At 47.8% G+C, this 27,254-nt stretch overlaps 27 non-coding genes across 27 annotated transcripts; all 27 read left to right on the top strand.

Annotated features, from left to right (window-relative positions):
• The first annotated feature begins 376 nt into the window (after positions 1 to 376).
• On the top strand, positions 377 to 448 carry Trnat-cgu (transfer RNA threonine (anticodon CGU)). Its single transcript has one exon. It is a non-coding gene; the product is annotated as a tRNA-Thr (tRNA).
• A 333-nt stretch (positions 449 to 781) lies between these two features.
• Positions 782 to 855, top strand: Trnan-guu (transfer RNA asparagine (anticodon GUU)). The gene has a single exon. It is a non-coding gene; the product is annotated as a tRNA-Asn (tRNA).
• Positions 856 to 1,352: 497 nt separating this feature from the next.
• Positions 1,353 to 1,426, top strand: Trnan-guu (transfer RNA asparagine (anticodon GUU)). Its single transcript has one exon. It is a non-coding gene; the product is annotated as a tRNA-Asn (tRNA).
• A 688-nt stretch (positions 1,427 to 2,114) lies between these two features.
• On the top strand, positions 2,115 to 2,186 carry Trnat-cgu (transfer RNA threonine (anticodon CGU)). Its single transcript has one exon. It is a non-coding gene; the product is annotated as a tRNA-Thr (tRNA).
• A 333-nt stretch (positions 2,187 to 2,519) lies between these two features.
• Trnan-guu (transfer RNA asparagine (anticodon GUU)) lies at positions 2,520 to 2,593 on the top strand. The gene has a single exon. It is a non-coding gene; the product is annotated as a tRNA-Asn (tRNA).
• A 497-nt stretch (positions 2,594 to 3,090) lies between these two features.
• Trnan-guu (transfer RNA asparagine (anticodon GUU)) lies at positions 3,091 to 3,164 on the top strand. Its single transcript has one exon. It is a non-coding gene; the product is annotated as a tRNA-Asn (tRNA).
• Positions 3,165 to 3,852: 688 nt separating this feature from the next.
• Trnat-cgu (transfer RNA threonine (anticodon CGU)) lies at positions 3,853 to 3,924 on the top strand. Its single transcript has one exon. It is a non-coding gene; the product is annotated as a tRNA-Thr (tRNA).
• A 333-nt stretch (positions 3,925 to 4,257) lies between these two features.
• Trnan-guu (transfer RNA asparagine (anticodon GUU)) lies at positions 4,258 to 4,331 on the top strand. The gene has a single exon. It is a non-coding gene; the product is annotated as a tRNA-Asn (tRNA).
• A 497-nt stretch (positions 4,332 to 4,828) lies between these two features.
• Positions 4,829 to 4,902, top strand: Trnan-guu (transfer RNA asparagine (anticodon GUU)). The gene has a single exon. It is a non-coding gene; the product is annotated as a tRNA-Asn (tRNA).
• Positions 4,903 to 5,590: 688 nt separating this feature from the next.
• On the top strand, positions 5,591 to 5,662 carry Trnat-cgu (transfer RNA threonine (anticodon CGU)). Its single transcript has one exon. It is a non-coding gene; the product is annotated as a tRNA-Thr (tRNA).
• A 333-nt stretch (positions 5,663 to 5,995) lies between these two features.
• Trnan-guu (transfer RNA asparagine (anticodon GUU)) lies at positions 5,996 to 6,069 on the top strand. The gene has a single exon. It is a non-coding gene; the product is annotated as a tRNA-Asn (tRNA).
• A 497-nt stretch (positions 6,070 to 6,566) lies between these two features.
• Trnan-guu (transfer RNA asparagine (anticodon GUU)) lies at positions 6,567 to 6,640 on the top strand. The gene has a single exon. It is a non-coding gene; the product is annotated as a tRNA-Asn (tRNA).
• A 688-nt stretch (positions 6,641 to 7,328) lies between these two features.
• Trnat-cgu (transfer RNA threonine (anticodon CGU)) lies at positions 7,329 to 7,400 on the top strand. Its single transcript has one exon. It is a non-coding gene; the product is annotated as a tRNA-Thr (tRNA).
• A 6,167-nt stretch (positions 7,401 to 13,567) lies between these two features.
• Positions 13,568 to 13,641, top strand: Trnan-guu (transfer RNA asparagine (anticodon GUU)). The gene has a single exon. It is a non-coding gene; the product is annotated as a tRNA-Asn (tRNA).
• Positions 13,642 to 14,138: 497 nt separating this feature from the next.
• Trnan-guu (transfer RNA asparagine (anticodon GUU)) lies at positions 14,139 to 14,212 on the top strand. Its single transcript has one exon. It is a non-coding gene; the product is annotated as a tRNA-Asn (tRNA).
• Positions 14,213 to 14,900: 688 nt separating this feature from the next.
• Positions 14,901 to 14,972, top strand: Trnat-cgu (transfer RNA threonine (anticodon CGU)). The gene has a single exon. It is a non-coding gene; the product is annotated as a tRNA-Thr (tRNA).
• A 333-nt stretch (positions 14,973 to 15,305) lies between these two features.
• On the top strand, positions 15,306 to 15,379 carry Trnan-guu (transfer RNA asparagine (anticodon GUU)). Its single transcript has one exon. It is a non-coding gene; the product is annotated as a tRNA-Asn (tRNA).
• A 497-nt stretch (positions 15,380 to 15,876) lies between these two features.
• On the top strand, positions 15,877 to 15,950 carry Trnan-guu (transfer RNA asparagine (anticodon GUU)). The gene has a single exon. It is a non-coding gene; the product is annotated as a tRNA-Asn (tRNA).
• A 688-nt stretch (positions 15,951 to 16,638) lies between these two features.
• Positions 16,639 to 16,710, top strand: Trnat-cgu (transfer RNA threonine (anticodon CGU)). The gene has a single exon. It is a non-coding gene; the product is annotated as a tRNA-Thr (tRNA).
• A 333-nt stretch (positions 16,711 to 17,043) lies between these two features.
• On the top strand, positions 17,044 to 17,117 carry Trnan-guu (transfer RNA asparagine (anticodon GUU)). Its single transcript has one exon. It is a non-coding gene; the product is annotated as a tRNA-Asn (tRNA).
• Positions 17,118 to 17,805: 688 nt separating this feature from the next.
• Positions 17,806 to 17,877, top strand: Trnat-cgu (transfer RNA threonine (anticodon CGU)). Its single transcript has one exon. It is a non-coding gene; the product is annotated as a tRNA-Thr (tRNA).
• A 333-nt stretch (positions 17,878 to 18,210) lies between these two features.
• On the top strand, positions 18,211 to 18,284 carry Trnan-guu (transfer RNA asparagine (anticodon GUU)). Its single transcript has one exon. It is a non-coding gene; the product is annotated as a tRNA-Asn (tRNA).
• A 688-nt stretch (positions 18,285 to 18,972) lies between these two features.
• Positions 18,973 to 19,044, top strand: Trnat-cgu (transfer RNA threonine (anticodon CGU)). The gene has a single exon. It is a non-coding gene; the product is annotated as a tRNA-Thr (tRNA).
• A 6,146-nt stretch (positions 19,045 to 25,190) lies between these two features.
• Positions 25,191 to 25,264, top strand: Trnan-guu (transfer RNA asparagine (anticodon GUU)). Its single transcript has one exon. It is a non-coding gene; the product is annotated as a tRNA-Asn (tRNA).
• A 688-nt stretch (positions 25,265 to 25,952) lies between these two features.
• Positions 25,953 to 26,024, top strand: Trnat-cgu (transfer RNA threonine (anticodon CGU)). The gene has a single exon. It is a non-coding gene; the product is annotated as a tRNA-Thr (tRNA).
• A 333-nt stretch (positions 26,025 to 26,357) lies between these two features.
• Trnan-guu (transfer RNA asparagine (anticodon GUU)) lies at positions 26,358 to 26,431 on the top strand. The gene has a single exon. It is a non-coding gene; the product is annotated as a tRNA-Asn (tRNA).
• Positions 26,432 to 26,928: 497 nt separating this feature from the next.
• On the top strand, positions 26,929 to 27,002 carry Trnan-guu (transfer RNA asparagine (anticodon GUU)). The gene has a single exon. It is a non-coding gene; the product is annotated as a tRNA-Asn (tRNA).
• Positions 27,003 to 27,254: the final 252 nt, after the last annotated feature.

Genomic DNA, 27,254 nt, shown 5'->3' with positions numbered 1-27,254 from the left:
TAAGTGTCGATCTGCAGTGGGCCGCTGTTGGCCGAGAGACGTGCAGTCGCCTTACATGAAGCCCCATGGGCAACGCCAGTGCCACTGTGGACAACAGCATACTGTAGCCAGAGAGAGGAGCCGAAAGGCGCATTTCGCAGTCGAGCCACGCTATCCCACAAGCTGTGCACTAGGACAGGATTGTGCAGACCGCAAACTTCTGGTGGCCCGACGCTCGTCGTCGATCGTAAGGGCGAAACAGTCAAGAGATTTGGAAAACGGCAATGTGGACACCCCCTGCAGCAGCTGTGTGCCAAATCCGATATCTGGTCGAGGGCTGCAAGATTCAGTATGATGAAGTGACAATTCGGGGATAGCTCACAAACGCTAAGCTGCCGCCTTCTTAGCTCAGTGGTAGAGCACTGGTCTCGTAAACCAGGGGTCGTGAGTTCGAACCTCACAGAAGGCATTCATTTTTTTAACCTTCCTGCAAGGAGCGGAGCTATCTCGAGCAGCATCTAACACATGGCAGTACACTGAATGAAAGGGATGTTCTACAGCCTATGAAAAGTATTCTACTGGCCTCAGAGGTTTTCTGAATGCATAGGCACAACAGTGGTTTGTATGCATTTTGTAGTATAATGTCATGCTTGGCGATGTCATTCGTGTACGAGCCTCGCTACAGTGTGCATGCACGTTATCCATGTGAAGAGGCGCAAGCAGATGCTACCATTCTGCGAGATTCCTGCAGAAGGTATACGAATTGCGTTGATATACAGAGCACAAGTGAGCCAAATTCAAGGCCTCCGTGGCGCAATCGGCTAGCGCGTTCGGCTGTTAACCGAAAGGTTGGTGGTTCGAGCCCACCCGGGGGCGAAATCGTTTTAACCGGCACCGAGGTGAGGACATACGTCAACTTTGTTAGAGATACACAGCTAGCGTGACAATTTGGCTGTGTTTGAGTGATGCCACAGAGCCTTATACACATTCAGCCAAGTGACACTGTAGGTAAAAACATGGCCCTACACAGACGTTCTACTCTTTTCCTATTTATTCGTCATGTGTGCACTGCAGTAGAGCGACGCCCACTACAAAAGACGTATTCTTTACATTCAATTTCAGCGTATACGTCGCGACTGCCATATGACAGGGCCTGTCTCTCGATGTCGATTTGTATTTGGTGTCTCTTAAGTGTCGATCTGCAGTGGGCCGCTGTTGGCCGAGAGACACGTATTCGTGTACGAGCCTCGCTACAGTGTGCATGCACGTTATCCATGTGAAGAGGCGCAAGCAGATGCTACCATTCTGCGAGATTCCTGCAGAAGGTATACGAATTGCGTTGATATACAGAGCACAAGTGAGCCAAATTCAAGGCCTCCGTGGCGCAATCGGCTAGCGCGTTCGGCTGTTAACCGAAAGGTTGGTGGTTCGAGCCCACCCGGGGGCGAAATCGTTTTAACCGGCACCGAGGTGAGGACATACGTCAACTTTGTTAGAGATACACAGCTAGCGTGACAATTTGGCTGTGTTTGAGTGATGCCACAGAGCCTTATACACATTCAGCCAAGTGACACTGTAGGTAAAAACATGGCCCTACACAGACGTTCTACTCTTTTCCTATTTATTCGTCATGTGTGCACTGCAGTAGAGCGACGCCCACTACAAAAGACGTATTCTTTACATTCAATTTCAGCGTATACGTCGCGACTGCCATATGACAGGGCCTGCCTCTCGATGTCGATTTGTATTTGGTGTCTCTTAAGTGTCGATCTGCAGTGGGCTGCTGTTGGCCGAGAGACGTGCAGTCGCCTTACGTGAAGCCCCATGGGCAACGCCAGTGCCACTGTGGACAACAGCATACTGTAGCCAGAGAGAGGAGCCGAAAGGCGCATTTCGCAGTCGAGCCACGCTATCCCACAAGCTGTGCACTAGGACAGGATTGTGCAGACCGCAAACTTCTGGTGGCCCGACGCTCGTCGTCGATCGTAAGGGCGAAACAGTCAAGAGATTTGGAAAACGGCAATGTGGACACCCCCTGCAGCAGCTGTGTGCCAAATCCGATATCTGGTCGAGGGCTGCAAGATTCAGTATGATGAAGTGACAATTCGGGGATAGCTCACAAACGCTAAGCTGCCGCCTTCTTAGCTCAGTGGTAGAGCACTGGTCTCGTAAACCAGGGGTCGTGAGTTCGAACCTCACAGAAGGCATTCATTTTTTTAACCTTCCTGCAAGGAGCGGAGCTATCTCGAGCAGCATCTAACACATGGCAGTACACTGAATGAAAGGGATGTTCTACAGCCTATGAAAAGTATTCTACTGGCCTCAGAGGTTTTCTGAATGCATAGGCACAACAGTGGTTTGTATGCATTTTGTAGTATAATGTCATGCTTGGCGATGTCATTCGTGTACGAGCCTCGCTACAGTGTGCATGCACGTTATCCATGTGAAGAGGCGCAAGCAGATGCTACCATTCTGCGAGATTCCTGCAGAAGGTATACGAATTGCGTTGATATACAGAGCACAAGTGAGCCAAATTCAAGGCCTCCGTGGCGCAATCGGCTAGCGCGTTCGGCTGTTAACCGAAAGGTTGGTGGTTCGAGCCCACCCGGGGGCGAAATCGTTTTAACCGGCACCGAGGTGAGGACATACGTCAACTTTGTTAGAGATACACAGCTAGCGTGACAATTTGGCTGTGTTTGAGTGATGCCACAGAGCCTTATACACATTCAGCCAAGTGACACTGTAGGTAAAAACATGGCCCTACACAGACGTTCTACTCTTTTTCTATTTATTCGTCATGTGTGCACTGCAGTAGAGCGACGCCCACTACAAAAGACGTATTCTTTACATTCAATTTCAGCGTATACGTCGCGACTGCCATATGACAGGGCCTGTCTCTCGATGTCGATTTGTATTTGGTGTCTCTTAAGTGTCGATCTGCAGTGGGCCGCTGTTGGCCGAGAGACACGTATTCGTGTACGAGCCTCGCTACAGTGTGCATGCACGTTATCCATGTGAAGAGGCGCAAGCAGATGCTACCATTCTGCGAGATTTCTGCAGAAGGTATACGAATTGCGTTGATATACAGAGCACAAGTGAGCCAAATTCAAGGCCTCCGTGGCGCAATCGGCTAGCGCGTTCGTCTGTTAACCGAAAGGTTGGTGGTTCGAGCCCACCCGGGGGCGAAATCGTTTTAACCGGCACCGAGGTGAGGACATACGTCAACTTTGTTAGAGATACACAGCTAGCGTGACAATTTGGCTGTGTTTGAGTGATGCCACAGAGCCTTATACACATTCAGCCAAGTGACACTGTAGGTAAAAACATGGCCCTACACAGACGTTCTACTCTTTTCCTATTTATTCGTCATGTGTGCACTGCAGTAGAGCGACGCCCACTACAAAAGACGTATTCTTTACATTCAATTTCAGCGTATACGTCGCGACTGCCATATGACAGGGCCTGCCTCTCGATGTCGATTTGTATTTGGTGTCTCTTAAGTGTCGATCTGCAGTGGGCTGCTGTTGGCCGAGAGACGTGCAGTCGCCTTACGTGAAGCCCCATGGGCAACGCCAGTGCCACTGTGGACAACAGCATACTGTAGCCAGAGAGAGGAGCCGAAAGGCGCATTTCGCAGTCGAGCCACGCTATCCCACAAGCTGTGCACTAGGACAGGATTGTGCAGACCGCAAACTTCTGGTGGCCCGACGCTCGTCGTCGATCGTAAGGGCGAAACAGTCAAGAGATTTGGAAAACGGCAATGTGGACACCCCCTGCAGCAGCTGTGTGCCAAATCCGATATCTGGTCGAGGGCTGCAAGATTCAGTATGATGAAGTGACAATTCGGGGATAGCTCACAAACGCTAAGCTGCCGCCTTCTTAGCTCAGTGGTAGAGCACTGGTCTCGTAAACCAGGGGTCGTGAGTTCGAACCTCACAGAAGGCATTCATTTTTTTAACCTTCCTGCAAGGAGCGGAGCTATCTCGAGCAGCATCTAACACATGGCAGTACACTGAATGAAAGGGATGTTCTACAGCCTATGAAAAGTATTCTACTGGCCTCAGAGGTTTTCTGAATGCATAGGCACAACAGTGGTTTGTATGCATTTTGTAGTATAATGTCATGCTTGGCGATGTCATTCGTGTACGAGCCTCGCTACAGTGTGCATGCACGTTATCCATGTGAAGAGGCGCAAGCAGATGCTACCATTCTGCGAGATTCCTGCAGAAGGTATACGAATTGCGTTGATATACAGAGCACAAGTGAGCCAAATTCAAGGCCTCCGTGGCGCAATCGGCTAGCGCGTTCGGCTGTTAACCGAAAGGTTGGTGGTTCGAGCCCACCCGTGGGCGAAATCGTTTTAACCGGCACCGAGTCGAGGACATACGTCAACTTTGTTAGAGATACACAGCTAGCGTGACAATTTGGCTGTGTTTGAGTGATGCCACAGAGCCTTATACACATTCAGCCAAGTGACACTGTAGGTAAAAACATGGCCCTACATAGACGTTCTACTCTTTTCCTATTTATTCGTCATGTGTGCACTGCAGTAGAGCGACGCCCACTACAAAAGACGTATTCTTTACATTCAATTTCAGCGTATACGTCGCGACTGCCATATGACAGGGCCTGTCTCTCGATGTCGATTTGTATTTGGTGTCTCTTAAGTGTCGATCTGCAGTGGGCCGCTGTTGGCCGAGAGACACGTATTCGTGTACGAGCCTCGCTACAGTGTGCATGCACGTTATCCATGTGAAGAGGCGCAAGCAGATGCTACCATTCTGCGAGATTTCTGCAGAAGGTATACGAATTGCGTTGATATACAGAGCACAAGTGAGCCAAATTCAAGGCCTCCGTGGCGCAATCGGCTAGCGCGTTCGTATGTTAACCGAAAGGTTGGTGGTTCGAGCCCACCCGGGGGCGAAATCGTTTTAACCGGCACCGAGGTGAGGACATACGTCAACTTTGTTAGAGATACACAGCTAGCGTGACAATTTGGCTGTGTTTGAGTGATGCCACAGAGCCTTATACACATTCAGCCAAGTGACACTGTAGGTAAAAACATGGCCCTACACAGACGTTCTACTCTTTTCCTATTTATTCGTCATGTGTGCACTGCAGTAGAGCGACGCCCACTACAAAAGACGTATTCTTTACATTCAATTTCAGCGTATACGTCGCGACTGCCATATGACAGGGCCTGCCTCTCGATGTCGATTTGTATTTGGTGTCTCTTAAGTGTCGATCTGCAGTGGGCTGCTGTTGGCCGAGAGACGTGCAGTCGCCTTACGTGAAGCCCCATGGGCAACGCCAGTGCCACTGTGGACAACAGCATACTGTAGCCAGAGAGAGGAGCCGAAAGGCGCATTTCGCAGTCGAGCCACGCTATCCCACAAGCTGTGCACTAGGACAGGATTGTGCAGACCGCAAACTTCTGGTGGCCCGACGCTCGTCGTCGATCGTAAGGGCGAAACAGTCAAGAGATTTGGAAAACGGCAATGTGGACACCCCCTGCAGCAGCTGTGTGCCAAATCCGATATCTGGTCGAGGGCTGCAAGATTCAGTATGATGAAGTGACAATTCGGGGAAAGCTCACAAACGCTAAGCTGCCGCCTTCTTAGCTCAGTGGTAGAGCACTGGTCTCGTAAACCAGGGGTCGTGAGTTCGAACCTCACAGAAGGCATTCATTTTTTTAACCTTCCTGCAAGGAGCGGAGCTATCTCGAGCAGCATCTAACACATGGCAGTACACTGAATGAAAGGGATGTTCTACAGCCTATGAAAAGTATTCTACTGGCCTCAGAGGTTTTCTGAATGCATAGGCACAACAGTGGTTTGTATGCATTTTGTAGTATAATGTCATGCTTGGCGATGTCATTCGTGTACGAGCCTCGCTACAGTGTGCATGCACGTTATCCATGTGAAGAGGCGCAAGCAGATGCTACCATTCTGCGAGATTCCTGCAGAAGGTATACGAATTGCGTTGATATACAGAGCACAAGTGAGCCAAATTCAAGGCCTCCGTGGCGCAATCGGCTAGCGCGTTCGGCTGTTAACCGAAAGGTTGGTGGTTCGAGCCCACCCGGGGGCGAAATCGTTTTAACCGGCACCGAGGTGAGGACATACGTCAACTTTGTTAGAGATACACAGCTAGCGTGACAATTTGGCTGTGTTTGAGTGATGCCACAGAGCCTTATACACATTCAGCCAAGTGACACTGTAGGTAAAAACATGGCCCTACACAGACGTTCTACTCTTTTCCTATTTATTCGTCATGTGTGCACTGCAGTAGAGCGACGCCCACTACAAAAGACGTATTCTTTACATTCAATTTCAGCGTATACGTCGCGACTGCCATATGACAGGGCCTGTCTCTCGATGTCGATTTGTATTTGGTGTCTCTTAAGTGTCGATCTGCAGTGGGCCGCTGTTGGCCGAGAGACACGTATTCGTGTACGAGCCTCGCTACAGTGTGCATGCACGTTATCCATGTGAAGAGGCGCAAGCAGATGCTACCATTCTGCGAGATTCCTGCAGAAGGTATACGAATTGCGTTGATATACAGAGCACAAGTGAGCCAAATTCAAGGCCTCCGTGGCGCAATCGGCTAGCGCGTTCGGCTGTTAACCGAAAGGTTGGTGGTTCGAGCCCACCCGGGGGCGAAATCGTTTTAACCGGCACCGAGGTGAGGACATACGTCAACTTTGTTAGAGATACACAGCTAGCGTGACAATTTGGCTGTGTTTGAGTGATGCCACAGAGCCTTATACACATTCAGCCAAGTGACACTGTAGGTAAAAACATGGCCCTACACAGACGTTCTACTCTTTTCCTATTTATTCGTCATGTGTGCACTGCAGTAGAGCGACGCCCACTACAAAAGACGTATTCTTTACATTCAATTTCAGCGTATACGTCGCGACTGCCATATGACAGGGCCTGCCTCTCGATGTCGATTTGTATTTGGTGTCTCTTAAGTGTCGATCTGCAGTGGGCTGCTGTTGGCCGAGAGACGTGCAGTCGCCTTACGTGAAGCCCCATGGGCAACGCCAGTGCCACTGTGGACAACAGCATACTGTAGCCAGAGAGAGGAGCCGAAAGGCGCATTTCGCAGTCGAGCCACGCTATCCCACAAGCTGTGCACTAGGACAGGATTGTGCAGACCGCAAACTTCTGGTGGCCCGACGCTCGTCGTCGATCGTAAGGGCGAAACAGTCAAGAGATTTGGAAAACGGCAATGTGGACACCCCCTGCAGCAGCTGTGTGCCAAATCCGATATCTGGTCGAGGGCTGCAAGATTCAGTATGATGAAGTGACAATTCGGGGATAGCTCACAAACGCTAAGCTGCCGCCTTCTTAGCTCAGTGGTAGAGCACTGGTCTCGTAAACCAGGGGTCGTGAGTTCGAACCTCACAGAAGGCATTCATTTTTTTAACCTTCCTGCAAGGAGCGGAGCTATCTCGAGCAGCATCTAACACATGGCAGTACACTGAATGAAAGGGATGTTCTACAGCCTATGAAAAGTATTCTACTGGCCTCAGAGGTTTTCTGAATGCATAGGCACAACAGTGGTTTGTATGCATTTTGTGCGACAGTTCCGCTTGAGACGCGACAGCGATCGGACGTGCTGTGTATTCGATCCGCCGTTATCTTGGGTTGTGACTATTTACTTTCTGTGTGTGACGTTTCTTTGTCTTCTTTTCTTCGTTGTTTCGTCGCCTTCACGTTTGTTTTGTGTCTTGTGTTGTATAGCGGCTTTTGCCGCATTAGTTAAGTGTTATGGCTTCCCGGTTGTTTCCGCGGAAGTGTACTCTCAGTTTTCAGTTTAACAAGGCCACCAGGAATGTGCAACCAACTTCGTTGGAAATTCACGAATGGATTGTGGATACGATTGGCATCACATCGGACCAGGTACATACGGCGTATTTTGATACAGAACTGTACTGCTTTTTTGTGAAATTGTTGAACCCGGTTTTGCTAGATAGGATTTTACTTAAACATGGTGAGCAAGTGTCGTTCCGTCATAGAGATGGTTCTATTAGCAGTGTTACTGTTTCAAATGCTGAAATTACGTATACCACAGTTCGGGTTTATAATTTACCCCCTGAAGTTGAAAACAGTTATCTCAAGGACGCTTTGCTTGGTTATGGTACTGTTCGGTTAATTCGCAATGAACGTTGGTCTGCACAACCTAAGCTGCAATGTTATAATGGTGTCAGATCGGTTGAAATGCATATTAAGTCGAATATACCGTCCCATCTGGTTGTATGTGGTTATCGTGTTCATCTTACTTATGAGGGGCAAGTTGGTACGTGTTTTCTATGTAATGAGAATGGTCATGTTCGTGCTAATTGCCCTAAGCGGGTGTTTGTGCTTCAAAATGGGCTAGCACAACGCCGCAAATTAACGGTTGCCGATCTTGTGCCAGCAGCTTCCTCCACTGTTTCTTGTCAGCCTCCTGCAGTAGATTCTTCACAACGGGTGACACCCTCCTCTGATGCAGGTTTTCCCCCGTTACCCACTCGCCCAGATGTATCGGCTGCTCCTACACCGATCCCGTCTGTTTCCAATAACAAACGCCGTCGTGCTAGTGATACCGGTAGCACTGATGATGAAGCTGCTGTTTCGCAGCCGGTTTGCGAATCTGACGAGGGAATTCCGGAATCTCCCATGCCTGTTTCGGATTCTGTTCCCGCTGTGTCTCCTGCTTTGCCTGATGACGTCAAACTTGCTGCCCCACCGTCGGCGCACGAGCCACAACATTCGGTCGAGGTGGTGTTGACATCCACCCCGACACAGGCATCACAACATGTTGACGACACTTCGGTGCAGCCAGCTGTTTGTCGGCAAATCGCTTCTAGTACTGCGCGCTCCGCTTCAGCGGATTCCAAACCTATCTCTCCACCTCCTACACATCCAATCCCTACACCTTCTGATGCCGGTGCCGATGTTCCTGATGCAGTTTTCCCCTTGTTGGCTCCTTCTTCTGATTCCTCTTGCCCTGCTAATCCTTCGGATGCCTTGGTTGACGTGCCTGATCTCGAACCCCCCACTCCACCTGCTCTTGAAACTGGTGTGCATCAGATACGCCGTCGGGTGAAAGTGCCCCCCAATCTTCACGCGGTGCGGAAAAAACACAAGCATGCAAAGGATGACTCTGATTCCGTTGATTCCGGGCAATCACCCTCTGCCATGTCTGATGTTGATGATCTGGATGTAGTTGCTTCTAATGTGGTGTAATTAGGGTTCGTTTTTTCTTTTTTGGTTGATGTTGCAGGCGTACACGTTTATTACCTTAAATATCAATAGCATTCAATCTGCTCTGAAGTTAGCGTCTCTGCAGCAGTTTATTTATGACTCTGCAGCTGATGTTGTTTTCCTGCAGGAAGTCTCCGTTGCACACCTGTTTGTTCCTGGCTTTCGCACTATTATAAATTTTGCGCCTGAGTTTTCCACAGGTACTGCCTTACTAATTCGTGACGGTATCCCCGTTACCGAAATTGAGCTCTTAGACTCGGGAAGGGGTATTGGTTGTCGGTTATTTGACACAACCTTGGTTAATATTTACGCCCCCTCTGGTTCCAGCAGACGGCAGGAAAGGTCTCGTTTTTATAAAGAGGATCTGATTTATCTTTTACGCAAAAATCCTGCGACTTTGATATTGGGGGGTGATTTTAATTGTGTATTACAAGCTAAGGACCAATCCCCTCATTTTAATTATTGTTTCGAGCTACATTCTCTTGTACGTCAACTACGACTACGCGATGCGTGGGAGGTTAAACACCCCACTTTAGTTAAATTTACATTTTTTACTGCCACCTCCAGTAGTCGCCTTGACCGATTGTATATTTCTGATCCCCTTAGTGCTTCTGTTTTAAATGTAGATGTTATTCCAGCCAGTTTTACGGATCATTGTGCCCTTGCGGTTATAATTCATTTGGAGCGTCAGCCTCTTAAACTTTATCGGCCGCTGTGGAAATTAAATGTCTCCTTGCTCGATGACCCTGACATCGAACCTCTAATACAGACGGCGTGGGACATGTGTTTACGTTCTCTGCGATACTATCCGTCAAAGCTTCACTGGTGGATCCACTGTGCGAAGCCAAAACTACGCCGCACTTTAATGTCCTACAGTTATCAAAGAGCGCGAGATCTGAAACTGACTTTTGAGTATTATTATTCGGTGCTTCGCGAACTTTATGATACTTCTAGAATGACATGTGCCCACCTTTCTGAGATTCGGAAAATTAAAGCCAAGCTTCTTAGTCTTAAACGACTGCAGATGGAAGGATTGAAGCTTAAATCTAAACCACCGTCCATCTTAGCACATGAAATGACTTCTCTGTACCATCTGTTTCGTCACCAAAAGAACCGTCGACGTGTATTGATTGATGGTCTTATGACAGCTGATGGTCGCCGGCTTACCTTACAGAATCAAATAACCCATGAACTTACCTGCTACTATGAGACCTTATATGCTGTGGCTGATACTGATGCGGTTGATGAAGACGAGATTTTAACTGCTATCCCATCAGTTTTAACAGAGGACCACAATACGGAATTTTTAGCTCCTTTTACTGCAGACGAAATTTCAGCTTTTATTGCTTGTTCCCCATCTCACAAATCTCCTGGTCCGGATGGCCTTCCTAAGGAGTTTTTTATTCGCTTTTGGACTATTATAGGGCCTGTTTTTACGGATATAGTAAATGAAATTTTGAATGGTGGCTCAATTCCAGCCGATTTCAAGGGAGGTACGGTAGTCCTGATACCGAAAGCTGCTGGTTTGAAGACAGCTAGTGACTTTCGTCCTTTAACCCTTTTAAATTTTGATTATAAGACGGCTGCTAGGGCTGTTAATGCACGTCTATCCCTCTTGCTTACACCTGTGATAACTCCTTGTCAAAGCTGCTTTCCGGGGCGCTCCATCTTGACGCCTCTGGCGGGGTATCGTGATATTGTGTCGATTGTCGCTGTCACCAATATTTCCTGTGCGCTTTTATTTGTTGATTTTAGTAAGGCTTTTGATCGCGTGTCCCATTCGTTTTTAGAGCTTCTGCTGCGCCGACTCGGTTTTAATGAAAAGGCGCTGCTGGTACTTAAGAATATGACGACTGGCATTTCTGCTAAGATTGACATTAATGGCCAGCTGACGAAGGTCATTGATATTAAACGTGGCGTCCCGCAAGGTAGCCCTTTATCCATGACCCTTTATGCTCTCTCCCTTCAACCACTCCTCACACGTCTCAACTCGACACTTCGTGGTCTTACGATCTCTGGGGTTACCCAGACAGCAACAGCTTATGCTGATGATTTGGTTGTTTTGCTTCGTTCCGCCGCAGAAGTGCCGCTGTTGGAAATGGAACTAGATAAATTTTCTGCAGCCTCAGGTTCTCGTATTAACCCCCGTAAAAGCAAACTCCTGAATTTGCGGGGCTTTGAACGTGTGGTTATTCCGTGGGTTATGTCTGTTGAACACCATACACATTTAGGTATCTATCTTGAACGGTGTCCTCTTCGTATGGCTGCAAAAAATTGGCAAGTGGCCATTTCCAAGCTTCAAGGTGTTTTATTCGAACACTCATGGCGTTCGATACCGCTACTGCAAAAAAAGCGTGTATTAGACACTTATGTTTTATGTAAAGTATATTACGTTGCTCAGTTGTTTCCGCTTCCCCGAATGCAGGGTGCAAAAATGGTCCAGCTTATTAACAGATATATTTGGCGGGGGCACATTTTTAAATTACGTTGTGATGTTTTTACGAAGCCGCGTCTTGAGGGCGGCTTGTCGTTCACCGATGTCCGTGTCAAGGCTGCTGCCCTTTATGTTAAGCGAACCCTCCATCTTTTATTTTCTGAGTCCCCGACTGTTACTTCGCGATTACTCCATGTCGTTCGTCCTGCGAGCTTGTCACCGCCTATTAACGTAGGGTCTCTAAATGCGAAGCTACGACATGTTCGGGACTTCTACATTGAGATTAGTTACCTGGATCTCCACTTACAACGTCGTCCTGTTTTTACTACGCGAACACTGCTTGCCAAATGGCACAGGTCTTTTTCTTCCAACCCGATTGTTTTGCAGTATCCCCGTTTTAATTGGCGTAACATATGGACGAATATTAGCTTACCCGTTCATTCAGCAACTGTTGCCTCCCTCTGGTATAAGGTGGTTAATCAGCTGATTCCTACGAACGAACGCCTTCATCGTATAGGTTTATGTGTCTCTCCGCTTTGTCAAACGTGTGGTTGTGTTGATACGCTCCCACACCGATTTACCTGCGCTGACCGTCTTCGCATGTGGTACTGGCTGCGCCGACAATTGGCGTTACTCACCAGGAGTTCGGAATCGGCATTTACAACTGATATCCTCTGCTGGCCGGACACGGTTTTTTATCCACGGACAAAGAACAACACCATTATGTGGCTTCTTGGCCGTTACATTTTTGCAGTGGTTGATGGTGATGGTATTTCCGATTTTATTTCGTTTATTGGTTACATGCTTCATGAGTACTGGACGCAAAAATCTTTCCCACATCTTAAAAGGGACTTTGCGAATATGCTTAGTATTGTTTTCGAAAAGCAGGGGATTGGTTAAGTTTCCACTTCTATTGATCATTCCTGCGCCAGATGCATTAATGGCACCGGTATAGGGGCATACTGATCTCACTTCATGATACGGAAGACATTCTCGCTAGTTCTTAGTTCTTTTGCCTTCCTGCCAAGCTTTTACCTGTTTGGATAGACGACGCATCATAACCCCCGTGTCCACCTATAAGTATCATAAGACTCTGAACCAAGGACAATTACTACGTCTTGGTGCGACTGTGCTTCAGTGCAGGGAGGAGGAGACGTCATGGCCAGGCCTCGGGTTTCGACCCCTGCCCAACACGCCTCCACCGAGCTGCCCTGGGTCATTACTATGGTATGGAACGACAACAACAAAAAAGTGGTTAGGATCCCTGAAAAAGAGAAAAAAGGTAAGAAAAATAAAAAAAATGGATAAGGCATCGGTCTCCTAAACCGGGTTATTCTGTTAGTTAAAAAAAAAAAAAAGTGGTTAAGGCATCCGAAAAAAAAAGTGGTTAAGGTAAAAAAAAAGAAAAAAAAGAAAAAAAAAAGTGGCAGAGCAAAAAAAAAAAAAGTGGTTAAGGCGGAAAAAAAAAAAAAAAGGGGCAGAGCAAAAAAAAAAAAAAAAAAAAAAGTGGTAGAGCACTGGTCTCGTAAACCAGGGGTCGTGAGTTCGAACCTCACAGAAGGCATTCATTTTTTTAACCTTCCTGCAAGGAGCGGAGCTATCTCGAGCAGCATCTAACACATGGCAGTACACTGAATGAAAGGGATGTTCTACAGCCTATGAAAAGTATTCTACTGGCCTCAGAGGTTTTCTGAATGCATAGGCACAACAGTGGTTTGTATGCATTTTGTAGTATAATGTCATGCTTGGCGATGTCATTCGTGTACGAGCCTCGCTACAGTGTGCATGCACGTTATCCATGTGAAGAGGCGCAAGCAGATGCTACCATTCTGCGAGATTCCTGCAGAAGGTATACGAATTGCGTTGATATACAGAGCACAAGTGAGCCAAATTCAAGGCCTCCGTGGCGCAATCGGCTAGCGCGTTCGGCTGTTAACCGAAAGGTTGGTGGTTCGAGCCCACCCGGGGGCGAAATCGTTTTAACCGGCACCGAGGTGAGGACATACGTCAACTTTGTTAGAGATACACAGCTAGCGTGACAATTTGGCTGTGTTTGAGTGATGCCACAGAGCCTTATACACATTCAGCCAAGTGACACTGTAGGTAAAAACATGGCCCTACACAGACGTTCTACTCTTTTTCTATTTATTCGTCATGTGTGCACTGCAGTAGAGCGACGCCCACTACAAAAGACGTATTCTTTACATTCAATTTCAGCGTATACGTCGCGACTGCCATATGACAGGGCCTGTCTCTCGATGTCGATTTGTATTTGGTGTCTCTTAAGTGTCGATCTGCAGTGGGCCGCTGTTGGCCGAGAGACACGTATTCGTGTACGAGCCTCGCTACAGTGTGCATGCACGTTATCCATGTGAAGAGGCGCAAGCAGATGCTACCATTCTGCGAGATTTCTGCAGAAGGTATACGAATTGCGTTGATATACAGAGCACAAGTGAGCCAAATTCAAGGCCTCCGTGGCGCAATCGGCTAGCGCGTTCGTCTGTTAACCGAAAGGTTGGTGGTTCGAGCCCACCCGGGGGCGAAATCGTTTTAACCGGCACCGAGGTGAGGACATACGTCAACTTTGTTAGAGATACACAGCTAGCGTGACAATTTGGCTGTGTTTGAGTGATGCCACAGAGCCTTATACACATTCAGCCAAGTGACACTGTAGGTAAAAACATGGCCCTACACAGACGTTCTACTCTTTTCCTATTTATTCGTCATGTGTGCACTGCAGTAGAGCGACGCCCACTACAAAAGACGTATTCTTTACATTCAATTTCAGCGTATACGTCGCGACTGCCATATGACAGGGCCTGCCTCTCGATGTCGATTTGTATTTGGTGTCTCTTAAGTGTCGATCTGCAGTGGGCTGCTGTTGGCCGAGAGACGTGCAGTCGCCTTACGTGAAGCCCCATGGGCAACGCCAGTGCCACTGTGGACAACAGCATACTGTAGCCAGAGAGAGGAGCCGAAAGGCGCATTTCGCAGTCGAGCCACGCTATCCCACAAGCTGTGCACTAGGACAGGATTGTGCAGACCGCAAACTTCTGGTGGCCCGACGCTCGTCGTCGATCGTAAGGGCGAAACAGTCAAGAGATTTGGAAAACGGCAATGTGGACACCCCCTGCAGCAGCTGTGTGCCAAATCCGATATCTGGTCGAGGGCTGCAAGATTCAGTATGATGAAGTGACAATTCGGGGATAGCTCACAACCGCTAAGCTGCCGCCTTCTTAGCTCAGTGGTAGAGCACTGGTCTCGTAAACCAGGGGTCGTGAGTTCGAACCTCACAGAAGGCATTCATTTTTTTAACCTTCCTGCAAGGAGCGGAGCTATCTCGAGCAGCATCTAACACATGGCAGTACACTGAATGAAAGGGATGTTCTACAGCCTATGAAAAGTATTCTACTGGCCTCAGAGGTTTTCTGAATGCATAGGCACAACAGTGGTTTGTATGCATTTTGTAGTATAATGTCATGCTTGGCGATGTCATTCGTGTACGAGCCTCGCTACAGTGTGCATGCACGTTATCCATGTGAAGAGGCGCAAGCAGATGCTACCATTCTGCGAGATTCCTGCAGAAGGTATACGAATTGCGTTGATATACAGAGCACAAGTGAGCCAAATTCAAGGCCTCCGTGGCGCAATCGGCTAGCGCGTTCGGCTGTTAACCGAAAGGTTGGTGGTTCGAGCCCACCCGTGGGCGAAATCGTTTTAACCGGCACCGAGTCGAGGACATACGTCAACTTTGTTAGAGATACACAGCTAGCGTGACAATTTGGCTGTGTTTGAGTGATGCCACAGAGCCTTATACACATTCAGCCAAGTGACACTGTAGGTAAAAACATGGCCCTACATAGACGTTCTACTCTTTTCCTATTTATTCGTCATGTGTGCACTGCAGTAGAGCGACGCCCACTACAAAAGACGTATTCTTTACATTCAATTTCAGCGTATACGTCGCGACTGCCATATGACAGGGCCTGTCTCTCGATGTCGATTTGTATTTGGTGTCTCTTAAGTGTCGATCTGCAGTGGGCCGCTGTTGGCCGAGAGACACGTATTCGTGTACGAGCCTCGCTACAGTGTGCATGCACGTTATCCATGTGAAGAGGCGCAAGCAGATGCTACCATTCTGCGAGATTTCTGCAGAAGGTATACGAATTGCGTTGATATACAGAGCACAAGTGAGCCAAATTCAAGGCCTCCGTGGCGCAATCGGCTAGCGCGTTCGTATGTTAACCGAAAGGTTGGTGGTTCGAGCCCACCCGGGGGCGAAATCGTTTTAACCGGCACCGAGGTGAGGACATACGTCAACTTTGTTAGAGATACACAGCTAGCGTGACAATTTGGCTGTGTTTGAGTGATGCCACAGAGCCTTATACACATTCAGCCAAGTGACACTGTAGGTAAAAACATGGCCCTACACAGACGTTCTACTCTTTTCCTATTTATTCGTCATGTGTGCACTGCAGTAGAGCGACGCCCACTACAAAAGACGTATTCTTTACATTCAATTTCAGCGTATACGTCGCGACTGCCATATGACAGGGCCTGCCTCTCGATGTCGATTTGTATTTGGTGTCTCTTAAGTGTCGATCTGCAGTGGGCTGCTGTTGGCCGAGAGACGTGCAGTCGCCTTACGTGAAGCCCCATGGGCAACGCCAGTGCCACTGTGGACAACAGCATACTGTAGCCAGAGAGAGGAGCCGAAAGGCGCATTTCGCAGTCGAGCCACGCTATCCCACAAGCTGTGCACTAGGACAGGATTGTGCAGACCGCAAACTTCTGGTGGCCCGACGCTCGTCGTCGATCGTAAGGGCGAAACAGTCAAGAGATTTGGAAAACGGCAATGTGGACACCCCCTGCAGCAGCTGTGTGCCAAATCCGATATCTGGTCGAGGGCTGCAAGATTCAGTATGATGAAGTGACAATTCGGGGAAAGCTCACAAACGCTAAGCTGCCGCCTTCTTAGCTCAGTGGTAGAGCACTGGTCTCGTAAACCAGGGGTCGTGAGTTCGAACCTCACAGAAGGCATTCATTTTTTTAACCTTCCTGCAAGGAGCGGAGCTATCTCGAGCAGCATCTAACACATGGCAGTACACTGAATGAAAGGGATGTTCTACAGCCTATGAAAAGTATTCTACTGGCCTCAGAGGTTTTCTGAATGCATAGGCACAACAGTGGTTTGTATGCATTTTGTAGTATAATGTCATGCTTGGCGATGTCATTCGTGTACGAGCCTCGCTACAGTGTGCATGCACGTTATCCATGTGAAGAGGCGCAAGCAGATGCTACCATTCTGCGAGATTCCTGCAGAAGGTATACGAATTGCGTTGATATACAGAGCACAAGTGAGCCAAATTCAAGGCCTCCGTGGCGCAATCGGCTAGCGCGTTCGGCTGTTAACCGAAAGGTTGGTGGTTCGAGCCCACCCGGGGGCGAAATCGTTTTAACCGGCACCGAGGTGAGGACATACGTCAACTTTGTTAGAGATACACAGCTAGCGTGACAATTTGGCTGTGTTTGAGTGATGCCACAGAGCCTTATACACATTCAGCCAAGTGACACTGTAGGTAAAAACATGGCCCTACACAGACGTTCTACTCTTTTCCTATTTATTCGTCATGTGTGCACTGCAGTAGAGCGACGCCCACTACAAAAGACGTATTCTTTACATTCAATTTCAGCGTATACGTCGCGACTGCCATATGACAGGGCCTGTCTCTCGATGTCGATTTGTATTTGGTGTCTCTTAAGTGTCGATCTGCAGTGGGCCGCTGTTGGCCGAGAGACGTGCAGTCGCCTTACGTGAAGCCCCATGGGCAACGCCAGTGCCACTGTGGACAACAGCATACTGTAGCCAGAGAGAGGAGCCGAAAGGCGCATTTCGCAGTCGAGCCACGCTATCCCACAAGCTGTGCACTAGGACAGGATTGTGCAGACCGCAAACTTCTGGTGGCCCGACGCTCGTCGTCGATCGTAAGGGCGAAACAGTCAAGAGATTTGGAAAACGGCAATGTGGACACCCCCTGCAGCAGCTGTGTGCCAAATCCGATATCTGGTCGAGGGCTGCAAGATTCAGTATGATGAAGTGACAATTCGGGGATAGCTCACAAACGCTAAGCTGCCGCCTTCTTAGCTCAGTGGTAGAGCACTGGTCTCGTAAACCAGGGGTCGTGAGTTCGAACCTCACAGAATGCATTCATTTTTTTAACCTTCCTGCAAGGAGCGGAGCTATCTCGAGCAGCATCTAACACATGGCAGTACACTGAATGAAAGGGATGTTCTACAGCCTATGAAAAGTATTCTACTGGCCTCAGAGGTTTTCTGAATGCATAGGCACAACAGTGGTTTGTATGCATTTTGTAGTATAATGTCATGCTTGGCGATGTCATTCGTGTACGAGCCTCGCTACAGTGTGCATGCACGTTATCCATGTGAAGAGGCGCAAGCAGATGCTACCATTCTGCGAGATTCCTGCAGAAGGTATACGAATTGCGTTGATATACAGAGCACAAGTGAGCCAAATTCAAGGCCTCCGTGGCGCAATCGGCTAGCGCGTTCGGCTGTTAACCGAAAGGTTGGTGGTTCGAGCCCACCCGGGGGCGAAATCGTTTTAACCGGCACCGAGGTGAGGACATACGTCAACTTTGTTAGAGATACACAGCTAGCGTGACAATTTGCCTGTGTTTGAGTGATGCCACAGAGCCTTATACACATTCAGCCAAGTGACACTGTAGGTAAAAACATGGCCCTACACAGACGTTCTACTCTTTTCCTATTTATTCGTCATGTGTGCACTGCAGTAGAGCGACGCCCACTACAAAAGACGTATTCTTTACATTCAATTTCAGCGTATACGTCGCGACTGCCATATGACAGGGCCTGTCTCTCGATGTCGATTTGTATTTGGTGTCTCTTAAGTGTCGATCTGCAGTGGGCTGCTGTTGGCCGAGAGACGTGCAGTCGCCTTACGTGAAGCCCCATGGGCAACGCCAGTGCCACTGTGGACAACAGCATACTGTAGCCAGAGAGAGGAGCCGAAAGGCGCATTTCGCAGTCGAGCCACGCTATCCCACAAGCTGTGCACTAGGACAGGATTGTGCAGACCGCAAACTTCTGGTGGCCCGACGCTCGTCGTCGATCGTAAGGGCGAAACAGTCAAGAGATTTGGAAAACGGCAATGTGGACACCCCCTGCAGCAGCTGTGTGCCAAATCCGATATCTGGTCGAGGGCTGCAAGATTCAGTATGATGAAGTGACAATTCGGGGATAGCTCACAAACGCTAAGCTGCCGCCTTCTTAGCTCAGTGGTAGAGCACTGGTCTCGTAAACCAGGGGTCGTGAGTTCGAACCTCACAGAAGGCATTCATTTTTTTAACCTTCCTGCAAGGAGCGGAGCTATCTCGAGCAGCATCTAACACATGGCAGTACACTGAATGAAAGGGATGTTCTACAGCCTATGAAAAGTATTCTACTGGCCTCAGAGGTTTTCTGAATGCATAGGCACAACAGTGGTTTGTATGCATTTTGTAGTATAATGTCATGCTTGGCGATGTCATAGTCAGCCGGCGGCTGCGCTGGAGGTCGGACGTGCCGTGCTGTGCGCTGCGTTGCGTTAGCTCCGCGTGGTAAGCCTCTGCTCTTGCTGCAGCGCGTCGTTTGTCTATAGTGTTTTGTGGCCATGGTAGCGCATTAAGAGATGTCTCAACCACAACGAAAAGACACACTGAAATTTACGTTTGATCGCAACTTTGCTCGACCGAAATCTTTTGATGTGGAACAGTGGTTAGAAGATGATGTTCACATTGGAATTGATGATATTGTCGGTATCCATTTTTCGATTATGAATAGTGTGGTTTTTGTCAAATTTGCCAGTTCGGAATTGTGTGACAGAATAGTTCAATCCTGTGGTGGCGTCATGAAATTTAAACATTCTGATGGCAATGTTGGGGAGGTTCTCGTTGCACATGCTGGTCTAGGTATTCGAACCGTACGCGTCTTTGAACTTCCCTTTGAAATAACATGTGGCCAGATAAATGCTGTTATTTCTCCTTACGGTAAAGTTTTGAGTAATATTGCCGAACGGTGGTCTGCTGCACACAAATTCCCTGTTTTGAATGGTGTGCGCCAATTAAAAGTCGAATTGCAGAAACACATTCCGTCATTTATAAACGTCTGCGGCTATAGGGCTGTTGTGATGTACGATGATCAACCGAAAACATGTGCTGCTTGCAACTTACCAGGCCACGTTCGTGCTGAATGTCTGCAAAGGCGGGTGGCGCAGCTGCCTGCGGGCGATGCCTCTAGGCCATCTGGTATGTCAACACTGCCCCTGTCGTACGTCGCCGTGACGCGCGGTCTTGCAGGTGGTACTGTGCCCCCCGAAGTTACTACGAATAACGACCTACAAGCGACCGACATACCGACCGACTCAAGTGTAACATCTGTCGAACACCAACCCCCCTCGGAAGAAGTAGCTGCTCCTGCCGTTGTCACTGTGGAACCGCACAATGAGGCAATGGATGCGGACGCGGCCTCGGTCGCCTCGAGTCATGCTCCTCTGCATCCTGACACTTCTTTAGATGTCGGAAGCCTACCAGGTGCCAGGGAAACAGACCTGGCTTCTAGTGGTGCTACTCCGTATCCTGAAGCTTCTTCAGCAACTGACTACCGCCTCTCAGGAGCTATGACAACAGACCTGGCAACGACCACTTCTAGTAGTGCGACTTCGCAACCGGAGGCTTCTTCAGGTACTGACCAAAGTCCGCAACGAGGCGCCTCTCCCAAGAAATCTAAAAAACGGAGGATCGCGCGCCAAGGTGCAGAACAGTCTGCACCACAACTGCGTGAACGGGCGAAGCAAATAGAGGGAAAAGTACGTCCGTCTACATCTGAGAACTTGACATGTAATCAGCAGTCATCTAACGAAGACCCATTGGTCCCGGGCAAGGTCTCCGGTTCTGTCGGTTTGCATATAGATGGCGTAGCACTTTCTCGACCCGACGATACAGGTCACCAGAATCTACCTGACCATAGTGCAACACTGAATGACGAGCCTCTGAGAGATCGGTCGACTTCGTGGGCCGACGATGTCGACGAAACTACCGCGGAGGGAGCAATTATGGACACCACAGGAACCGTTACAGTCGCCACGATTGCCACCAAACAAGATGACACCATTATGACTGTTAACTCCACGGCAGATACTGCCCCAGACAAAGAGAAGCCGACTGATCCCTTCCCGAGCCGTGAATATTTCTAAATTGAACAGTTTACTGACTAGTGTCCGTATGTCTAACAGATCAGATTTCTTGATGTTTTTTCGATGTGACTTGTTGTTTTGAGTTTTTCCTAAAGGTACTCCCGTTTTGGCGAACGTAGTTCCGTTGCAGGCCTATAGGATCGCCACGCTGAATGTCAACAAAATATGTAGCGTCTTTAATGTACAAAATTTAAGAGATTTCCTATATGCCTCTGATGTGGACATATTGTTATTACAAGAAGTAGCAAACATTAAACTTGACTTCATACAAGGGTATAATGCTATAGTTAATCCTGGAATTGGATGTGACTTGGGTACTGCATTTATTTTCAAAGAGGGCATCATAATTAAGGACGTAGACAAACTGCCTAACGGCAGAGGTATTGCCGGCACCTTCCAGACCACGAGGATCATTAATGTCTATGCCCCCTCTGGTTCTACCAATCGTCGCCAAAGAGCACAGTTTTTTAAGGAAGGAATTGTTCCATTGTTTGGTGTACGCTGCAGCCATACCATCCTTGGAGGTGACTTTAATAGTGTACTTCATGCCGCAGACCAAACTCCGAACTTTAACAAATCGCCAGAACTGGAACGGATCGTCACTGACCTCCGTTTAACTGATTCGTGGGAGCACAAGCACGGAGCTGCACCTGGCTTTACTCACCTCACTAATCATTCAGCAAGCCGGTTAGATCGGATATACGTCTCACCCAATCTGAAACACCGCATTCTGCAATCTGAAGTTTGGCCGACCGTTTTTTCGGACCACGCTGCATATATCTGCACATTAAATATGGAACGACAAGGAACATGTCGCAATAAAGGGCTGTGGAAACTTAATGTTTCACACTTAAAAGACCCTGCCTGTCACGAAGCCTTTCTCACCACGTGGAGAGACTGCGAGTCCAAACTTGCCTCCTACACCTCGACCATGGATTGGTGGCTTAAATGCGCCAAACCACGGATCCGTAGATGTTTCATCAACTACTCCCGGGAGAAGAGCTTTTGGCATAAACGAACAATGGAATTTTACTTTCACTGTCTCCGAGAACTTTACCAGCAAGGTGCATCAGCTATTGGGCACCATGACCGAATTAAAAAAGTCCAGGCAAAAATACTGACGTTACGGAGACAACAGCTTGAAGGTTACCAGATACGGTCAAGAGCAGAGACTATAGCACAACAAGAAGCTACTTCAGTCTATCACGTGATTCGTGAAACTAACAGAGGATTCCGCAAAATACTGACGGAGCTCCAAACTGAGAATGGAACCACCTTAACAATGCATAACGAAATAAAAGCGGCAATCGTAACCCATTTTGACAACTTGTTTTCAGCTAAAGTAGTAGACGAACAAGCACAGGATGATTTACTGGCCAACCTGCAAGGAAGAGTTAGTACCGCGTCTGCGGACGCTCTAATTGCAGAGGCAACCGAAGACGATGTAGAGTATGCTGTTTATAAAAGTGCAAAAAATAAATCCCCTGGAGCCGACGGACTACCAGCAGAGTTTTATCAAGTCTTTTGGAACCATATCCGACATAGACTTACAGGCATCTGTAATGAACTGCTGACACTCAGTCAGGAGATACCAAAAGATTTTCGAGAAGGGATCATAGTGTTAACCAAAAAATTCTCGGCTGGCAAGAAAATTGGAAACTTGAGACCAATCACGCTGCTGAACAGTGATTATAAAATTTTTACGCGGCTCTTAGCCCACAGACTTCAACATGTAATGACCAGTGTTACCGGACCGTATCAGTCTAGTGTGGGCAAGGGTAGACGAATTCAACAGACATTGGCCAACTACCGCGACATAATTTCCATAGCGGAAGTGTGCCGACTACAATGTGCCATCGTGTCGTTAGATTTTGATAAAGCCTTCGACAGGATCAGCCACTCCTACCTCCTGACAACGATGGATGCAATGGGCTTTCCGCCGAGATTCGTTGAAGTCATACGGCGTTTGGTCAAGAATAATTCCTCACGGATAATCATCAATGGGCAGCCTAGCCGGCCAATAGAGATCGCCAGTTCTGTCAGGCAAGGTTGTCCGCTGTCCATGGCACTTTTTGCCTTGGCCATCGAACCCTTACTCGCTACCTTGACTCAGCGGTTACAAGGATTACAAATACGAGGAAACAAAATACTTTGTCAAGTTTATGCGGATGATGTTGGATTTCTTGTTATGAATATGGCAGAAATCGAGACGGCGATGCAAATGATTGATAAATACGAAAAAGCGTCGGCCGCAAAGTTGAACAAAACCAAGTCCGGCATATTCAATATCGGACGTGGCATTGGCATGCGCTCCCAAGGTCCGTTACGCGAGCTCACGGCCTTGAAGTGTCTCGGCGTTGATTTTCGAAAAAATATACGTCAAACTATTGCGACCAACTACAGAAAAGTATTAACTACCATACGTGCTAGTGTACGGACACACAGTATTAGGCAACTAAATGAAATTCAGCGAGTGTCTCTCGCGAACGTCTCCATTACTTCCAAAGTCAATTATATCGCACAGGTTTTGCCAGTGCCCGCCGTCATTGCCAAACAAATTATGTCGGCAATAGGCTATTTTGTGAGCCGTGGTCACATATTTAAAATCCCATATGACACGCTGACACTCGCCACTAAAAACGGAGGCTTAAACTTAACGGATGTTACAAAAAAGTCCCATGCTCTGTACATCTGCAATACGTTTCGGCAATGGAGACAATCAAGCAGTTGTCTCGCTGCACACCTTCTAACAGAAATAGCTCCAGATGACCTCTCACCACCTATTCATGTGCAGCATATTCCGAGCGCACTTTACCATTTGCGATGGTTTTTAATCGAATATAGCTATCTACATTCACGAATTCCGGAAAACGATATGAACAACGTAAAAGAAATATATGGCAAATTGATGGCAGAGAAGAAGAAAAATAAAATAGAACACAAATACCCATGTTATAACTGGAAAGTGATATGGGACAATATTCATAACCGTACTATAGCTACCGACCTGAAAGCAACATGGTACTTCGCTGTAAACAGGAAATTTGCAACTAACTCTAAACTTCATACGATCCACCTCGCAGCCTCGCCACTCTGTGAAACGTGTAATTTAATTGATAACGAAGAACATCGTTTCGTGTGTGACAGGGTTCAAGCTATATGGCTGTATGTACGACAGAAGTTGGCGGTTATCCTCCGAACGTCACCTCACGCAATAACACCGGCGGACTTTTTGGCGCCGGATGATGTACCCTTTCCTACCGCGAAGCGAAACGCAGTCAACTGGCTGAAAGCTGCAACAGTGCATTACCTCTTCAAGAAAGAAGAGAAAAGCAAAGAGGATTTTTGGATCTATCTGCTAACCGAGCATCACAAGTTACTGAAAACTCGTAACTATAAAGAAAATTATGCTAACTTTTTAATCAAGACCTTAATGTAACAGAAGCAAAAAGAAATATTTTGGATTCAGAGGAAACAAAGCAAGAGCTGGTCATAATACCGCCTTACTTTACAATCACAGTGATGAAAACAAAAAAAAAAAAAAAAAAAAAAAAAAAACCCTAGGCATTGGACAAAAAAAAAAGTGGCAAAAAAAAAAAGTGGCAGAGCAAAAACAAAAAAAAAATGTGGCCTAATGGATAAGGCATAAAAAAAAAGTGGTTAAGGAAATAAAAAAAGAAAAAACAGCGGTTAAGGCGAAAAAAAAAAGTGGTTAAAAAAAAGTGGTTAAGGCAAAAAAAAAAGAAACAAAAAAAAAAAAAGAAAGTCGTCGAGCATTCGACAACAACAAAAAAAAAAGTGGAAAAAAAAAAAAAAGTTGGTAGAGCTCTTGCCCGCGAAAAAAAAAAAAAAAAAAAAGTGGTAGAGCACTGGTCTCGTAAACCAGGGGTCGTGAGTTCGAACCTCACAGAAGGCATTCATTTTTTTAACCTTCCTGCAAGGAGCGGAGCTATCTCGAGCAGCATCTAACACATGGCAGTACACTGAATGAAAGGGATGTTCTACAGCCTATGAAAAGTATTCTACTGGCCTCAGAGGTTTTCTGAATGCATAGGCACAACAGTGGTTTGTATGCATTTTGTAGTATAATGTCATGCTTGGCGATGTCATTCGTGTACGAGCCTCGCTACAGTGTGCATGCACGTTATCCATGTGAAGAGGCGCAAGCAGATGCTACCATTCTGCGAGATTCCTGCAGAAGGTATACGAATTGCGTTGATATACAGAGCACAAGTGAGCCAAATTCAAGGCCTCCGTGGCGCAATCGGCTAGCGCGTTCGGCTGTTAACCGAAAGGTTGGTGGTTCGAGCCCACCCGGGGGCGAAATCGTTTTAACCGGCACCGAGGTGAGGACATACGTCAACTTTGTTAGAGATACACAGCTAGCGTGACAATTTGCCTGTGTTTGAGTGATGCCACAGAGCCTTATACACATTCAGCCAAGTGACACTGTAGGTAAAAACATGGCCCTACACAGACGTTCTACTCTTTTCCTATTTATTCGTCATGTGTGCACTGCAGTAGAGCGACGCCCACTACAAAAGACGTATTCTTTACATTCAATTTCAGCGTATACGTCGCGACTGCCATATGACAGGGCCTGTCTCTCGATGTCGATTTGTATTTGGTGTCTCTTAAGTGTCGATCTGCAGTGGGCTGCTGTTGGCCGAGAGACGTGCAGTCGCCTTACGTGAAGCCCCATGGGCAACGCCAGTGCCACTGTGGACAACAGCATACTGTAGCCAGAGAGAGGAGCCGAAAGGCGCATTTCGCAGTCGAGCCACGCTATCCCACAAGCTGTGCACTAGGACAGGATTGTGCAGACCGCAAACTTCTGGTGGCCCGACGCTCGTCGTCGATCGTAAGGGCGAAACAGTCAAGAGATTTGGAAAACGGCAATGTGGACACCCCCTGCAGCAGCTGTGTGCCAAATCCGATATCTGGTCGAGGGCTGCAAGATTCAGTATGATGAAGTGACAATTCGGGGATAGCTCACAAACGCTAAGCTGCCGCCTTCTTAGCTCAGTGGTAGAGCACTGGTCTCGTAAACCAGGGGTCGTGAGTTCGAACCTCACAGAAGGCATTCATTTTTTTAACCTTCCTGCAAGGAGCGGAGCTATCTCGAGCAGCATCTAACACATGGCAGTACACTGAATGAAAGGGATGTTCTACAGCCTATGAAAAGTATTCTACTGGCCTCAGAGGTTTTCTGAATGCATAGGCACAACAGTGGTTTGTATGCATTTTGTAGTATAATGTCATGCTTGGCGATGTCATTCGTGTACGAGCCTCGCTACAGTGTGCATGCACGTTATCCATGTGAAGAGGCGCAAGCAGATGCTACCATTCTGCGAGATTCCTGCAGAAGGTATACGAATTGCGTTGATATACAGAGCACAAGTGAGCCAAATTCAAGGCCTCCGTGGCGCAATCGGCTAGCGCGTTCGGCTGTTAACCGAAAGGTTGGTGGTTCGAGCCCACCCGGGGGCGAAATCGTTTTAACCGGCACCGAGGTGAGGACATACGTCAACTTTGTTAGAGATACACAGCTAGCGTGACAATTTGGCTGTGTTTGAGTGATGCCACAGAGCCTTATACACATTCAGCCAAGTGACACTGTAGGTAAAAACATGGCCCTACACAGACGTTCTACTCTTTTCCTATTTATTCGTCATGTGTGCACTGCAGTAGAGCGACGCCCACTACAAAAGACGTATTCTTTACATTCAATTTCAGCGTATACGTCGCGACTGCCATATGACAGGGCCTGTCTCTCGATGTCGATTTGTATTTGGTGTCTCTTAAGTGTCGATCTGCAGTGGGCCGCTGTTGGCCGAGAGACACGTATTCGTGTACGAGCCTCGCTACAGTGTGCATGCACGTTATCCATGTGAAGAGGCGCAAGCAGATGCTACCATTCTGCGAGATTCCTGCAGAAGGTATACGAATTGCGTTGATATACAGAGCACAAGTGAGCCAAATTCAAGGCCTCCGTGGCGCAATCGGCTAGCGCGTTCGGCTGTTAACCGAAAGGTTGGTGGTTCGAGCCCACCCGGGGGCGAAATCGTTTTAACCGGCACCGAGGTGAGGACATACGTCAACTTTGTTAGAGATACACAGCTAGCGTGACAATTTGCCTGTGTTTGAGTGATGCCACAGAGCCTTATACACATTCAGCCAAGTGACACTGTAGGTAAAAACATGGCCCTACACAGACGTTCTACTCTTTTCCTATTTATTCGTCATGTGTGCACTGCAGTAGAGCGACGCCCACTACAAAAGACGTATTCTTTACATTCAATTTTAGCGTATA

The sequence above is a fragment of the Schistocerca nitens genome, chromosome 6 (genome assembly GCF_023898315.1).
Source record: "Schistocerca nitens isolate TAMUIC-IGC-003100 chromosome 6, iqSchNite1.1, whole genome shotgun sequence".
NCBI classification, from domain to species: Eukaryota; Metazoa; Arthropoda; class Insecta; order Orthoptera; family Acrididae; genus Schistocerca; species Schistocerca nitens.
The sequence above is the reverse complement of the archived record's forward strand: the minus strand, read 5'-3'. Positions and strand labels throughout refer to the sequence as shown.